Source organism: Struthio camelus, chromosome 3 (genome assembly GCF_040807025.1).
Source record: "Struthio camelus isolate bStrCam1 chromosome 3, bStrCam1.hap1, whole genome shotgun sequence".
NCBI classification, from domain to species: Eukaryota; Metazoa; Chordata; class Aves; order Struthioniformes; family Struthionidae; genus Struthio; species Struthio camelus.
The window spans coordinates 139,960,030-139,975,132 of record NC_090944.1 but is presented as its reverse complement, the minus strand read 5'-3'; the positions used below and the strand labels follow the sequence as shown (position 1 = coordinate 139,975,132).

The window sequence follows — 15,103 nt, the reverse complement described above, 5'->3', positions numbered from 1 at the left end:
AGGCCAGAGATAACCTTAGCTATTCCCCAAGCTGAGTGTTGCTCACCCCAGGGAGAATCTGGTATCTATTTATAAGCATAAAAAGCACGAAATATCACACATGGAGTCATGGGTCTGTGCTTTTTTTAAAGAGTTTCATATCAATAACTGAAGCTGAGAGTAACCACAAATATCTCCATCATCACTGGGATGTGCAGCAGACAGAAGGAAAGAAAGTAAAAGAGGACAGGAAAAGCTCTAGCTTTTGTCCTCAACTGTATTTAAGGTCCTCTCACTTACTTCCTCCATGCGCGTACATTCAACACAGGCATGTTTCAAGAAAAGTTGAGTCTGGAAGTAGAGCTCCAGCCCCCTTGGGAACCCCGACGTCCTCATGGGCACTGGGCGGCCCAGTGTCCTTCCTCTGCAGACACTGCCTCACTGCTGCCCAGCATTATTGCTGGAAAAGCAATAATGCTGCTTTTCCTGCTGGAAAGTAGCTCTGCAGAGAAGGACCTGGGAGTGCTGGTGGACAACAAGTTAACCACGAGGCAGCAACGTCCCTTGTGGCCAAGAAGGCCAATGGGATCCTGGGGTGCATTAGGCAGAGTGTTGCCAGGAAGTCGAGGGAGGTGATCCTGCCCCTCTACTCAGCCCTGGTGAGGCCTCACCTGGAGGACTGTGTCCAGTTCTGGGCTTCCCAGTACAAGAGAGACATGGCGCTACTGGAGAGAGTCCAGCAGAGAGCTAGGAAGATGATGAGGGGACTGGAGCATCTCTCCTCTGAAGAAAGGCTGAGAGAGCTGGGCCTGTTTAGCCTGAAGACGACAAGACTGAGAGGCGATCTCATCAATGTGTCCAAGTATCTGAAGGGGGAAGGGGGAGGAGTGTCGAGAGGATGGGGCCAGACTCTTCTCCGTGGTGCCCTGTGACAGGACAAGAGGCAACGGGCAGAAACTGAACACAGGAAGTTCCACCTGAACATGAGGAAAAACTTTCCTGTGAGAGTGACTGAGCCCTGGCACAGGTCGTCCAGAGAGGTTGTGGAGTCTCCTTCCCCGGAGATATTCAAAACCCGCCTGGACGCGATCCTGGGCAACGTGCTCTAGAGGCCCCTGCTTGAGCCGGGGGGTTGGACTAGATGATCTCCAGAGGTCCCTTCCAACCTCAACTGTTCTGTGATTCTGTGATTATTGCTAGCCCCGACCCACACCATCCAAAGGAAGCACTTAAACAATTATTATTGTTACCTGGCAGAGCATAACATTCAGTTGCATGTTTTATTTAAAGCACAGACCAGACATTTGACAGGGGACTTTTGAACTGCACTAGGTAAGAGTCATACCTGCCTGTGGTCACAGCAAACTCAGCATCTCCTCATGCGGGGCAGGTGTTCCTGTTGCCCAGATGAAAAAAAAAAAAAAAAAAAAAAATCAATGTGATCTGTATTATACTCCAGAACTGCCGTTGTTCATTTCTTTGAAAGAAGCATGGGAAGTCTTGGGTGTAACTTCAGAGATAACCTGAAGGAGATTGTAAGAACACAAGACAGTTTCATACAAACGGCTGGAGAATCTCTGTCTTGTAGTCAGCATGCCCACAGACCTAGGTGTTCCCAGAACACTACATTTATATATATTAAAAAAAAAAAAAATGTCTGTAATCAACTTTGGCCAATTTAGGTGCAGCGCTTGGATGATGTGGTTTCGTTGTGAAGCATCTATATAAAGAACAAATCTTACACTCCTTCCACTTCAGGAACCATCAAACAGCTTAGACCAAAAAAGCAAATCATGCTTAGGCGCCCTGAGAACTGTTTCTATTACCAGATTAAAAGATGATTTATTTCTAATTCAGATGTCATTTCTGCAATATTGTATTAGCACCTGTTACTTTTGAAAGTTCTGTTGTTTAATCTACTGCTAACTCAAACTGGTGTCAGACAGTGTTACATGAAAATTAATATATGTTGCCAGTGACTTAAACTTCTACCAGAGAAAGTAAAATATCCGTAACTATTCTTTTTCATGTTGTAAATTTGATAATTGTTAACAGTAGCCATGTAAGGGTGTCATTTTATATTCAGTGACTACCACTTCCATCTTTCTGAAAAGCCATCGCATTTGCTACCAGTACATCTAGACTTTACACTAGGAAATAATCCGCTCAACTTGGAGAGAGATTTGAGTTTTTGCAAGTCTAGAGCACCAATCCTCCCCTCTGACCACAGCTTTTACTTGCCTTTTAAGTTTCCCCACCCCAGAGATTCTTGCTATTTAAAAGATGTTTTTAAAAAATGCCTTATCTTCTTGCTCAGTTCTTACTACCCACTTCTCCCACGTTTCCACGCTCTCACTGCTAACTGGTCCACAGAGCAAAATAATTCAGTTTGTACTTATGAAGAAAATGCCATCATACAACAGGCCTTCTTCTATTATTCCTTTCTCATCATTCTCCTAAGGATTGAAAGGCTTTTGCCACACTAATAGCAGCAGTTTTTATTCTTGCCTGAGGCCTTCCAGTCTTTTAGCATCATTTTACTGTGGTGCCAGTAAACTGTGCAGATTTCACATCAGATAAAGATACAGTAATAGTCATAGTCTCGGTGCCAAAGAAAAGGTTGCAAGAGCAGCATTTTCAAGAACAAGCACTTTTACAAAAATTTAAGAATAATTGTTATTTCTAACGAGATCCTGAATGCCTGAAGCTGTGCAACCATTGCTTAATTTTACAAGCTATTTTTAATCACAATAACCCATCAGAGCCAGGACAACTGCAGGAAATCAAGTGAACAACAGTCCTTACTTCATCCCATCAAAATGCACGCAGCATATCAGTGGGAAGCACTGGTGGCAGAGGCACTGGCTCACTGGATCTGATAACGCTAGTTACAGAAGAAGAAACAGCCTATATAAGATAGATAAAATAATTTGATGTTCACAGTCTTTATAACTACTGAGAGTACAAGCAAAGCTTGATTTATAGGCTGAATCTGTAATTTTGGCATTGGCTAGAGAAGCAGACAGAAAACGCACACAAAACCTCAAAGGAACTTCTTAGTGGCATTTTTATATAGGTTTGCTAGTGTACTCTTTTTGGAAAGGTTTAAGAAAGGATCTATAAGGTCATCAACATGTTCTAATTAAAGTACAGTTTTATATTATCTCAAGGAGCAGCTGAGACTTGTCTGCTGTGTCATAGCAGAGTATGACCTTATCTGACCCAACCATCCTGAGGTAACTCCTGGGGCGGGGAGTACACAGGCAAGCCTAATTAGATTTTTTTTGGAGTCTATTTCAGGTTAAGTCTAAACATAATATTTCCTATCCCACCCTCTCCCCACTTGCCATATTTTCTTCTGAGCTCAGGCTTAATCATAGTTCTTAGTTAGCTCGTTTTATTTTGAAAGACCAAGTAGTGCTGCAGTGGAATTATTTACAGGAACAAAGTCATTAAAATTGTATTTCACTGAAAGGCTGAAGAACAAAGCAAGATGGGGATCTCACAGGCCGAGGGAGAGTACAGCGAGGGTAGAAGAATGCCTCAGACCAAAGATATAAGCAAACAAAACAGACATAGACGCAATCATAACACGGTTTAGAGAGAAGAATTATACAACTAAACTAAACAAAATTTCTTCCCTTTGAAAAGCCTTATAAGTTACATAAAGAAACACATCATTTCACATTTTAAAGGTAACTTGGGTTTGTTACTGTCAAAGAGAAAGCTAGTCCCTGAAAGTCGCCAGGACAAATTTTGCTGTTTAGAATCAGCTATTTCCTCTCAATGCAGGATAGGGCTTCCTATTAACATTCTTTTTGAAAGAATAAATATATACCACTAAGATACCTGAAGAGTTCAAAAATGGCTCATTGAATGGTTTATTTGACTGATGTCAGCTTTAAACTGAAATTAAGCACAAAGTTTACAAGGAGAAAAAAAAGAATTCCCTAAAGAGATTAGACTGAGTTGATTACAATAGCTTCTCTAATCTCAGTGAAGAAGTAGGGAGACGTACACTTTAATGGAATTAATATATTAGTATTTCTTGAATTCGATTAGGTCTGAAATCACAGTCCTTAGCTATAATGAGTTTTTGTAGAAAAATCAGTAACCATTTTGACTGGATACTAATACTTCTTGGAACAAACACTAGGGCTAAAAGAGAACAAACATGCTACACTCAGCTCTCAACAAAAAATTAATGGTACCGTTTTATAACACGATTTTGGCACCATATCAAAAGCCAATGTTTGAAATATTTAACATATCAATATTTAACATTTCAAAATGTTCAATTTTATCTCAGCTTTAAAACAATTCCTTTGACTAATAAATCTTAAAAATGGGCAAGAGAAAACAAGTAGATAATTACTTTTCAAAATAATATTTCCTCTGAAGTTTCTTCTTCCTCTTTTCTTTAGCATGTTGATTCAAGCTGTAGAAGTGATGGTTGCTAGTGTTTACTTAATTATGAAGGGTTCAGAACAGCAGCAGTTCACAATCATGTTTAACAAGATCCTCACTTGCCAACAACTACTTGCCACCAACCTTCCCTCCTCGTTCCCCGGAGGAATTCCTCCTGTGCCTTGGCTTTGGCATAACCTGCTTTCAGCTCTCATTTATTTTTACTGCATACCTTCCCCTACCCTTTTCCTTTAGGGTGAGATCCTAGCAACTTAAGAGCGTTACCTACTGTTCTGGTAAAGAACATCTGGCATTAACATTTATTTTCCTCCAAACATCCAGGATTATGTTACAGACTAGTTATAAACATGGCTGGATTTTCAGGGGCCGAAATGAAACTAGTCTTCTATTAATTTAAAGAAGAGATAGGACAACAGCATAGCGCAGCATACAGTTACAGCCCAAGACTGAGGATAAGCAGTTTCTAGGCATGCTCAAACGGCCACTTCTTTGTCAACTGACACAAGTTATATAAAACAGAAGCGAGTTCCTTAGTAAACTATTTATACAAGCTTGTTATTATTATTATGAGAGTTACAGGAGCGCTAATATTAGCGCATCTGCATTGCCCCATTGCAAAACAGTCCAGAAGGTCCCTCAGGAAAAAAAAAAAGGAGGAAATGCTTTTCCCTTTATTTGCTAATACTTTGCTGGATGAATCCCAGTGGGATCCTCTTTTTCCTCATAAAAATCAATTTTCAAAAGAGGCTACGAGTTCCTCGTCCTGAAAACAAAACCAGCAGTCGAAGAGCCCTCTGGGGTCACTCTCCTCACCCAGCAGCTCCCACCCACCCCCAAAACAGGAAGAAACACCACCCCGAACCTTCCCCGCTGCTGCACAACCCCCGGCATTGCCGCACCGCCTTTGCCTTGGCGCGGTCACTAGAGAAACGCGATTTTAGCTGCGTAACGACAGCAGCAGCCCCAACGGTCAGCACGGAGGCGACTCCCACGCTTACGCCGGGTCACAGGGAGGGATTTGGAGCCTTAGATACCCATGCTGGATATGGGGGAGCCGATCCGGGTTAAGGTTACCTCAGGGGGGAAGGAACAGAAAAATACATCCCCCCCACCCCCACCCCGCGCGACCCTGCCTCGCGCGACGGCCCCTCCCGCTCAACCGCTCCCTGGCCCCGCCCCCAGCCCGAGCCGGGGCTTTCGAGGAAACGGCGCGGCTTCCCCCTCTCGACCCTTCCTGCTCCCTCCTTATTGGCTGCGGCCAGCGACGCCAGGGGAGGAGACGTCACGCGGCCCCGCCCCGCGCTTCCCCTGCCCGGTTCGGCCGGGGGCAGTCGGAACCGGTTCGCGGCCGCGCCGCCCCCTCCCTCTCCCCCTCGCCCGGCTCCGCGCTGTCAGGCGGCCGTTGGGCGCGAGGCGGCTCGGGCGGCGGGAGGGGTTGGGGACCCGGGAGACACCGCCCGCCGCCCCCCCCCCCACGAACAAAGCGGGCGGAGAGCCGGGAGCGGCGCTCTCCCAGGTCAGTCCGAGCCGCCGGCGGGGCGGAGCGAGGCCACGGGGGGGGGCTCGGCGGGGGCGGGGAGGCGGTGTCGCTGAGGAGATCTGGGGGGCGGGGATCTGAGGAGAGAGGGCGCGTGGTCCCGGAGAGATCCGGGGCGGGGGGGGGTTGGTTCTCTTCCGCTGTGCGGGGGAGGGATCTGGAGGGAGTGCGTTTTCCTGAGGAGATCTGGGGGCCGGGGAGGAGAAGAGGGTCCGTGCCCCTCGGTGGGGAGCGATCTAGGGGGAGGTGTGGTGCGGGCGTGACCCTGCGGAGATCTGTGGGGAGTGGGGAGCTCTGCCCCACAGCGGCCGCAGCCCAGCTCTTACCCGCCCGCGCAGCCGTCAGCTCGCCCTCGGCCCCAGACAGCGTCCCTCCCCCCCCCCCCACCAGTCCCGCCGCCCCTTACCCTTCTCCTCAGCCCCTCCGCGGCTCCGCCCCCTCTGGCCCCGCCCCCAGCCCGAGCCGGGGCTTTCGAGGAAACGGCGCGGCTTCCCCTCTCGACCCTTCCTGCTCTCTCCTTATTGGCTGCGGCCAGCGACGCCAGGGGAGGAGACGTCACGCGGCCCCGCCCCGCGCTTCCCCTGCCCGGTTCGGCCGGGGGCAGTTGGAACCGGTTCGCGGCCGCGCCGCCCCCTCCCCCTCCCTCTCCCCCTCGCCCGGCTCCGCGCTGTCAGGCGGCCGTTGGGCGCGAGGCGGCTCGGGCGGCGGGAGGGGTTGGGGACCCGGGAGACACCCTTCACGAACAAAGCGGGCGGAGAGCCGGGAGCGGCGCTCTCCCAGGTCAGTCCGAGCCGCCGGCGGGGGCTCGGCGGGGGCGGGGAGGTGCGTGTGCCGGGGGTGGGAGCAGGGTCGCTGCGTGTCGCTGAGGAGATCTGGGGGAGCTGGGTCTGAGGAGAGAGGGCGCATGGCCGCGGAGAGATCCGGGGCTGGGGGTTAGCTCCCTTCCCCCGTGGGGAGAGGGATCTGCAGGGAGAGCTGGTGCGTTTTCCTGAGGAGATCTGGGGGCCGAGGGGAGGGTTAAGCCCGTCAGTGGGTTGCGGTCGGGGGAGAGGGCTGATGCTGGACCTTGCGGCGATCGGTGGGGACGGCACGTGCCCCTCGGTGGGGAGCGATCTGCGGGAAAGGGTGATGCGTGACTTTTCCTGGAGGAGGATGACTCCATGCTCCTCGGAGGGGAGGGAGGAGGATGGTTGCATGCCTCCGAGGGGGGGAAGACAAGAGCTGCATGCCGCCGGCGGGAGATCTCGATGCTTCCTGTGCCAGACGAGGTGCTGCTGCGTGGCCGGGGCGGGGGGCATTGTGGCGGGGGGCTGCGCGGCCGAGGAGGGCCGCAGGCGCGAGTGGGTGCGAGCTCCCGGCGCTGCCGAGGCCATGCCCGGCGCTTGACCCGGTAGGTGTTGCTCCCCGGGCCGGCGGGGTGTCCGCAGGAGGCTGAGCGCAGCGACGGCAGGTCTGTTTGTTTACATCCTTGCCAAAAGCCCTCGCCCGGGGCGGTCCCGCTGCCGGCGCATTATGTAACCGGCCGGGTGGCTGCGATGGGGCGGGCCAGGGGCTACGGCACGCCGCCTCCGGCTGCGCGGCGAAGAAGCGGGCGAGCCCGCTGCAGCACTGGGACGTGCCGTGCCCGGCCGGGTTTGCGGTGGGGCAGCCGCCCGTGGCGGGCTCGGATCGCTCCGTAAGTGCCCCTCAGTCTGGCCAGCGGGATGCGTCGGGCTGGACACGCTGCGGCGGCGATCGGCTGTGCTGGGGCGGGGGGCTGTCATCTGCGCTTTGTAACCATCTCTGCTTTGGACTAAAGGAGCACAGTAACCACTATTAACAGCTTGTGTTTTAATGTTACTGATTTTATGCGGACGAACCACACAATTCCAGATGAAGTTGATGTCATCTGCTTCCTAACCAGGCTGTTGCAGGAGGCATAGATTCATTTCTGTTTTTCCTTTTTCCTTATATCAATCAAAAGCTTGTCTTGCAGGGTGTTAAGTGTTTTAGTTTATTAAAGCATGCACTGTTCGAACGAGATTAGCCTTCAAAATGTTTTAAAAGCTAACAGTAGGTTGAAATAGTGAGCGGAATTATTTTCTACCATGTGAGATATTCTTCCTCATAGATTATTATATGTATTTCTATTCTAGCATTGTTGCTAGAATCTACAGAAAATGCTAAAGATCTCCCAGGAAAAACATTTGTCTTGAATAGGTGCTACTCAACTATTGCCACATAATTAATCTCTTAGTAAACATCTCAGTATGCTGATCAATAAAATGGATGCAAGCTTTACAAAACATTTTTAAAAGTTGCTTGTTGTTTTGAGTACTGAGGGCCATGGGGAACATTATACACTTTGCCACTGTCATTTCTAAATGAGAAACTGTGGTTCGTAGGATCACAAAGAGCTAAATTACTACTTGGTTAAGATCTTGTCAGTCATACGCTAATAATGAAGAGCGTAATGAAGAGCATTTCAGCAAAGAGAAATAATTAAAAAAAGACTGTTTTGATGTGCTTGCAAATATGGCCCAGCCATTGCCTGACTTTTCCAAGGACTTTGTCTTCAAAAGTGTTATGAAATCGCTACAACAGAAGAGTCCACTGCATGCACGTGAATTTAAGAAGCTCTTAAAACCTTTTAATTATTACCATTTAAAACAAAGCAGATGCATTATAAGTGACCCAGCATATTGGACAGGGATACTGCATTTGGTTACAAGGGCTGCCTTGGCCTTGCAAACAGGTAGCTAAATTAATAGTGAAAATACACTCTTAAAGATTTTTTTGGCCATTACTCTGTACTATTGTTTCAAAAATAGTGCTCAGGTGTTGCTTCTTCCTAAATGTCAGCCTACCTCTGTTGGTAAAATTGCTGCCTTTGGATCGGAGCAGCGTGTCCAAATCTTGTATGCAAGTTTGTTTTCTGTCCAGTGTTAATACTGCAATGCAGTATAAGAGAGGATTTGTGGCCGTGCTTTCCCATGCAGTCCAGAAGGGGGAAGGGAGAGGAGTACCTTCTGGTTGTTCAGATGAAAATGAAAGAGTCAATACTGTAATACTGTAATACTGTTTCTAAAAATTCTCTTCCAGTTGTTAGACTGAATGCCCTAAGAAGCACATCCTCTGACCTTGTTCTAAAATCCAAGTGCTGTCAACCATTGTTACTTATTTTTATTATGTATCTAATCTGCTACTTTAGATGTACTTTATATTCTGGTCCCTTGTTGCAAGCAACAACAGCGGCAAAATATATTCTTCATCCTATAAATTTAATCAGATTTGAATGGATATCCTTTAAATACTAAAAGTGAAGTCTGCAGTAACGCAACTTGATATTTTGTGCTTGAGAGTCTTAATTCTGTGAGTAAAATGACGACATTCTGTCTTAAAGCAGTAGCTTCACGTGGCTAGGTTCATGTCTTTGCTTTGTTCAGCATAGTACCAAATGCTTTGCACGATGGATTTTCTATTGTTGTGTATAGTACAGCTTTCAAGAAGGCAAAATTTAAGTACAGTACATTCTCCCGCAGTGCATGCTAGTGTTCAAGTACACGTCTCCCAAGGGAGGTGACAGCGAGCTGCAGTGTTCCCGATCGGCACCGCTCGTGCCAGTGTGGCTTCTCAGCTGTCAAATGGCTTTGCTGCAACTCCATCGCTTTTCCCCTGCTTCAGACTGGGTTTGGACCTCTCCTTGGTATTGATAAGTCTCGTGAGTCTGCACTTTTAAGGTGGAGAATATCTGCTTAAAATAAGAAAAATACAAGTAAAAACACTGCAGCCTTCCAGTTCCTGCCCCTTTGATCTTTATATGTGAAAATTGTTGTGATATTTTGAAATAATTGAGCATGTGTTTACTTTTTGCTGTACCAGTAATCTGCTCTGTGATCTGTTTGGTGATGAAATGTGTGCTAACAGTATGAAAGAGCCTGTTTGTGCAAAGATTCTCTATTATTTTCCTATAGATAACTAAGCAAATTCAGTAATACAGTGGTTAAATGTATTTTTACATTAAGGACCAGATGCTTGAAGGTATAGAAATGTGTGATGGGAAGATCAGAGCACCTAGATATCTAACTCTCCAATTTTATTTGAGCTGTTTGTCTAAGCACCTTTGAAAATCCTATTAAGAACTTATGGAAAAAATGAGGTTCCTGAATTTCTCTAAAAAATTCTGACCCATTAAAAAGATCCTTTGGTAAGCTGTATTTTATCGTTACTGTAAAATATGTGTTCCATGTTCTCAAGTAGTGCTTAACCAGAATGTTATCCAAGGAAGTTTCAGGTTGAGAGTTTTGCATCAGAAATTTCTGCCAATAGTTTATCAGCTAGCGTATTCGTTTGTTTTGTATGTGTGTGCATGGCAGGGGGTTTTGTTTTGTTTTGTTTTTTATTTTTTAATAAAAAATAGGTAGCACAGTGCATTTCAATGTAAGTTTGCTTCTTCTTGCTTTCTCATCAGTGTGTTGCCAGGTACTGGTTATCCTCAATGGATAAAGTCCATGGAAAGGGCCAACATTTCATATAATCTGGATCATTTAACTTCCAGGAACTTAAATGAAGTAGCTTTAGTTCACACTCTCTTCGATGCATCCCAGAAATAACAGAGCGTACAAAACTATGGATTCCTGTTATGTACTGGAAGATCAACATGTTACTCCTCCTTTAAAGTGACATTTCTTTTTGTTCTGAATTCTCTTCTCTATCAGTTGGAATCTTCCCTCCTCACTCCCCTCATTTGGGAAATTACTGTAAAATGTCCTGAGGGTTTGTTTTTTTGTCTTCCCTCTCTTTTCCCAGTAGATACAAGTACCTTGTTTTTCTGGCACTGGTACGTGCATACCCAGCCGTTTTGCAACCGTTAAGGTCAAATCACAGTTGGTGAAGTCAGGTTTTCGTTCAGATCTATCTTAGTATGGTTGCCTTTTCCTGGTAAGTTTTCTGTAAGGAGTACAAATTGCATGAGAACAGATTCACTTCTAGACTCAAATGATTCTTGCCTGTTTCTGAAGGCCTTCGGTCAATACAACAAAAAGCAACTTCAAGACCTCTAATATTTAAGGCTTGTAAGCCTGCAGTAGAAAAAATGATCACATCGCATTTGAGGCCTGTCATAAACATTGTCCTTAGAGCATTAGAAATCAGAGCCTTGTGAATTCTTACAAATCTCACTTGCATTGAGTGAGAGCATGTCATTTGGCTTTAGGAATGCTGTGAATTTTCATGAGTCTAAAATTTGTTCAGTGTTCCAAAAGCTGGGACATTATATTCCAAGATTGTCCCAGATTGCTTGGTGTATTTATCTAAGCCTGAAATACTAAGTCTAAGATACCAGATTGCAAACAGCTGATACTTCTTGAAATACAGTGGTAAAGTGTGTAGCTTGGAGTTCATTGAAAAGGTTAGGGAAATGAAAAAAAAATATAGATAGATACATCCACTAAACCCCCAAGCTACCGTGGTCTTCCTCATCCATGATGACATCCCTAACCTTTTCCACTCCCATTTGTAGAGGAAAGCTGATATTTTGTCATGCATTTATAGTTGGTTGTGTTATGTCAGAAGGGGAGCGCTAAATGTCTTTGTTTTTTTCCTCTTCTTCCAAGTGCCTTCAATGGCCCACAGTTACCTGCTAGCTTCTTCTAGAAAAGCGTTTCTAGAATTAGGAGGTGAGAGCTTGGGGTCTCTGTTATTTAGAGGAGTACATTAACTCCTACCACCCTTGTAGTCCTTAGAGTGTCCGTGAGAGGGAGCAAATTGGGAAAAGAAAGGTTTACCGGCTAGATTAGAATGAGTGCAATTTTTCTCATCAGTTCAGCCTGCAGGTTACTATACTTAAAATGTTTGTTGCTTTTTTTGTGGGTGTATGAAGGCAAGTAAGTGGAATTCTGAAACTGCAAGATTCCTGTTTGCTTCTCTTCCCGTCTAAAAGCCCAGGGAAAGCTTTGTCTTGTGGCAAGGAAACCAGGATTGGACATGACTCTACTACCCACTAGGCTGCTGATCTTGCCCCTGCTCTTGAAGCCTTGCTTTGGCAACCTGTTTTGTCCAGTGAGGCTGGCTGATGGGCAGGGTTTTCTGCGTCAAGCTCTTAAAGGTAGGTCAGTACAGCCTCCAGCACTCATTCAGAGTGCAGCTGCCTTGCAGTCATCCCAGAGGCTGTTAAAGGTAGGGAGTTGCTTTGCAAAGGGAGGAGAATATGAGAGAGGATTGAACTGTGGCATAGTGGGGAAAAGGACCTGTTCTGCTGTAAAAGCAAGAATCTCTAGGTGGAGAAACACTTCTTTTAGTGAAGTACTGATACTACTGTGTGAACATCTACCTAGGTAAGAACTCTTGTTTCCCATAGGGAAATGGCTGAAATGTAAGTGTTCGCTGCTTGCTTGCATAAAAGATGAGTTGTATTACATAAAAGCTGATCAGTGGAAGGAAGAGGGGCATAGGGAAAGGGGCAGTTGTTTGCACCCCGAGCTTGTGTTTGGACACCTGCAGTTGCAGCAGATGTGAATTCAGGTTTTCATACTTTGAACCTGAAAGTGTTTTAAAATGGTGGTTGCATAAGGGCTTCTAGTTAGTGAATCTGCTCAATTGAAGTTGTTAATATTTGCTGATTAGGAAACGTTTAATATTTCTAAAATAACTAGTCAAACTTGTTCTAGTTCCCCTGAATACAGAGCTATGACTTCTCTGAGCTGAGGATCGTTTATGTTCTCCCAAACAGTCCCAACAGTTTACAGGTGTGAGGAGTGGAGGACTTTGTTATTCTTTGTCAGCTCTTTGGTAAGGCAGTATTGTAGATCTGAAGGAATATAGGTTTTAGAAGATTGCCTGACACCTACTGGTCAGAGGATTTGAATATTTAGTCTAGGGTTTCCTGCCGGCTCCCTCTGGGAATTAAACTACCCTCTCTTCCCAGGACCCATCAGTAAGCAGACAGCTAAACTTCCACATTTTTCCCCAAAGCATTTTTGTATCGTCAGGAATGTGCAAAATGCTTTACACATGCATGATAATATACAGCATAGTTTTGATTCAGTAACAAAAAGCAAATTTGCCCTGAAATGTAGTTGTTGAGTGTACGTATATTGTTTCTTCTGTGCTGTATGTTTACATACAGTGCTCTGCCAGAAGACAAGTTTCTTTAAAACGAGTGGTAGTGCTTTGGACCTAAGTGTGAATGCTTGTGTTGACATAATGGCTTATTTAAGAACAATATCTGTAGCTGCAGTTCTCCTGTCAAAACCATGCCTGAGTTTGGTGGTCTAAGTTACAGTTTTCTTGTCTTGATACATGTCCTCTGGGAAGGACATGTGGAGTAGATCTTTGAGATAAAAGGCCTTTTAAGCAGAATTTTGAGAACTTTACAAAGTGAGTTTGTTAACAGATCTTTACAATTAAGTCCTATTATTTTAGAAAAAGTAATATTCCTGCGCCAGTCATTTTAGAGAAAACCACAGATATCTTGCAAGTAGGTGCATAGAATTTTTACAAGACTGACTTCAAGAGCTTTATAGATTTCATACCATAGTTTCAAATTTTCTTTGGGAATGAGCTGGTAGTTAATTAAGTTGGAGTAAGGTAGACGTGCTCTTTTTCATCAAGTTGAATTTTGAGAGTCACTTTGCATCAGCTTTGGAAGCAGTTTTTACATGGTAAGAGCCTGGTCTTGGTTTGGGGAACTGGGTTTAGGCTTCAGCTGTTGTTTACCTGCTTCGTCATCTTTGGCAAGTCACCTGCCTACTTCATCCTCCCTTTGGCCCTTTTGCCCTTTAGGTTAAAGGCTGTCTGAACGTGGACTGTCAGTGAACACAGCCAAGGCCCTGAAATATTCAGTGTCATCACAAACACACATTAGTAGTTTAAATTCTCTGCTTCTAACTGAGATTTTTGTGTCATACTGGACCAGTCTCACAAGTCAAGTTTTATTTTCAGCGCTAAAACAAGCTGCATTTTAAACTTCTGTATCTATACATAGCTGCCAGAAATAAATACTAGAATGTGTCGCTGTTAACACACCGACCACCTAATGACGCACACATGACAAAGTTTACAAAGGGAATGTCTTCCCTTAGAAATTTCTATTTATTAAGAGTACTTATTTCTAGCCTCAGTACTTTTGGATTTTACGATTTACAGCAATGTTACCTGTAAAAGAGTACATGCAGAATCAGGATATATGACCAGAAACATCTATATTGCTACCTTTTGTTGCTCCTGTTTTCCCACTGAAGAGTCATCTCACTTTGAGGTGGAGGGAGAAAAATAAGGGAGGATAAAAAGGAGCAGTAGCAATTTTGGAAGGCAAAGGCTTGTAGTAGATAGAGCTAGAAAAGAGTAGGTTGCTCGCTAGCGCCATCAGTTCTTCCTTTCGTTATTATCAAAGTTTTCGCCAAAGGCTTGCTGACTAGCATTGTACTGAAATAAGCAGTATTTTTGTCCTGTTCAAAATAACAGTAATAAAAAAGTTCTACCTTCTTGGCTTTAAAGCTCACTGGTATGAAAAAATGGATCAAGAGCATTGCAAAGTTAATTCTGCCTATAATTGTTACAACTTGACTTTTTGGCACCCAAATCCAAAGGAATGTACTTGTGTGATGCTGGATAGTCTGGAAATATCCGGTCTGTTATGCTCTCTTTTAACTCTGATATGACTACTACTACTCCTTTCATAAGTAGTATGAAAGGATATTTTACATTAACAGTGTTTCTGCTGAGATGTGGAGAGTGGGATCTTGACAGCTTTTTAAAATCAGGTTATAGTGTTTTGCAGGAGAGTGGAAAACTGAAGCAAGGTCAGTCCACCAACAACTGTCCTGTCTACAGGGGATATAGGCAGTCCCTTCCTACTCTGGTGGTTTTGGCTGCTTGGTGCTTCTTGTTGGTACTGCTCTATGTGAAGGGTTGGAAGCCTGGGTAGGAGAGCAGAGTTGAAGGTGATGCACAAGCCGTCTGATCAGCTCACCGCCTGTGACAGCAGAGAGCTATCTTCCTTTGTTGGTTCTTGCCCTTTTTCCTTCAAGGATGTAATTCTCTTCAGTATATCTTTAAGATAGTACTGCTTGTCTATGCAATTTTTCTTCTGTTGTTTTGAAGATGACGCTAAAGAATAACATAGGGAAACAGTCAGAAATTATTGGTTGCCGAAGCTCATAATCTTATATCATATCTTAT

The 15,103-nt window shown here is 45.2% G+C and overlaps 2 protein-coding genes across 13 annotated transcripts in view; one reads left to right on the top strand and one right to left on the bottom strand.

The window, feature by feature from the left end:
* SHLD1 (shieldin complex subunit 1) overlaps positions 1–6,470 on the bottom strand; it is a 70,548-nt gene extending 64,078 nt beyond the window's left edge. For 5 of the 8 annotated variants that reach the window (XM_068940580.1, XM_068940581.1, XM_068940582.1 and 2 more), the window contains exons 1-2: positions 6,351–6,470; positions 1,325–1,502 (exon numbers count right to left, since the gene is read on the bottom strand). The gene's annotated coding sequence lies outside the window, so the exon portion shown is untranslated. Of the gene's footprint in view, positions 1–650; positions 906–1,324; positions 1,503–6,350 lie in introns of all 8 variants that reach the window. The other 3 variants (XM_068940587.1, XM_068940583.1, XM_068940586.1) reach the window with 3 other exon arrangements.
* Positions 5,707–15,103, top strand: part of GPCPD1 (glycerophosphocholine phosphodiesterase 1) — a 54,690-nt gene continuing 45,293 nt past the window's right edge. The window contains exon 1 of one of the 5 annotated variants that reach the window (XM_068940555.1): positions 5,707–5,923. The gene's annotated coding sequence lies outside the window, so the exon portion shown is untranslated. Of the gene's footprint in view, positions 5,924–6,511; positions 6,725–6,775; positions 6,923–12,056; positions 12,101–15,103 lie in introns of those variants that run through there. The other 4 variants (XM_068940553.1, XM_068940558.1, XM_068940556.1 and 1 more) reach the window with 4 other exon arrangements.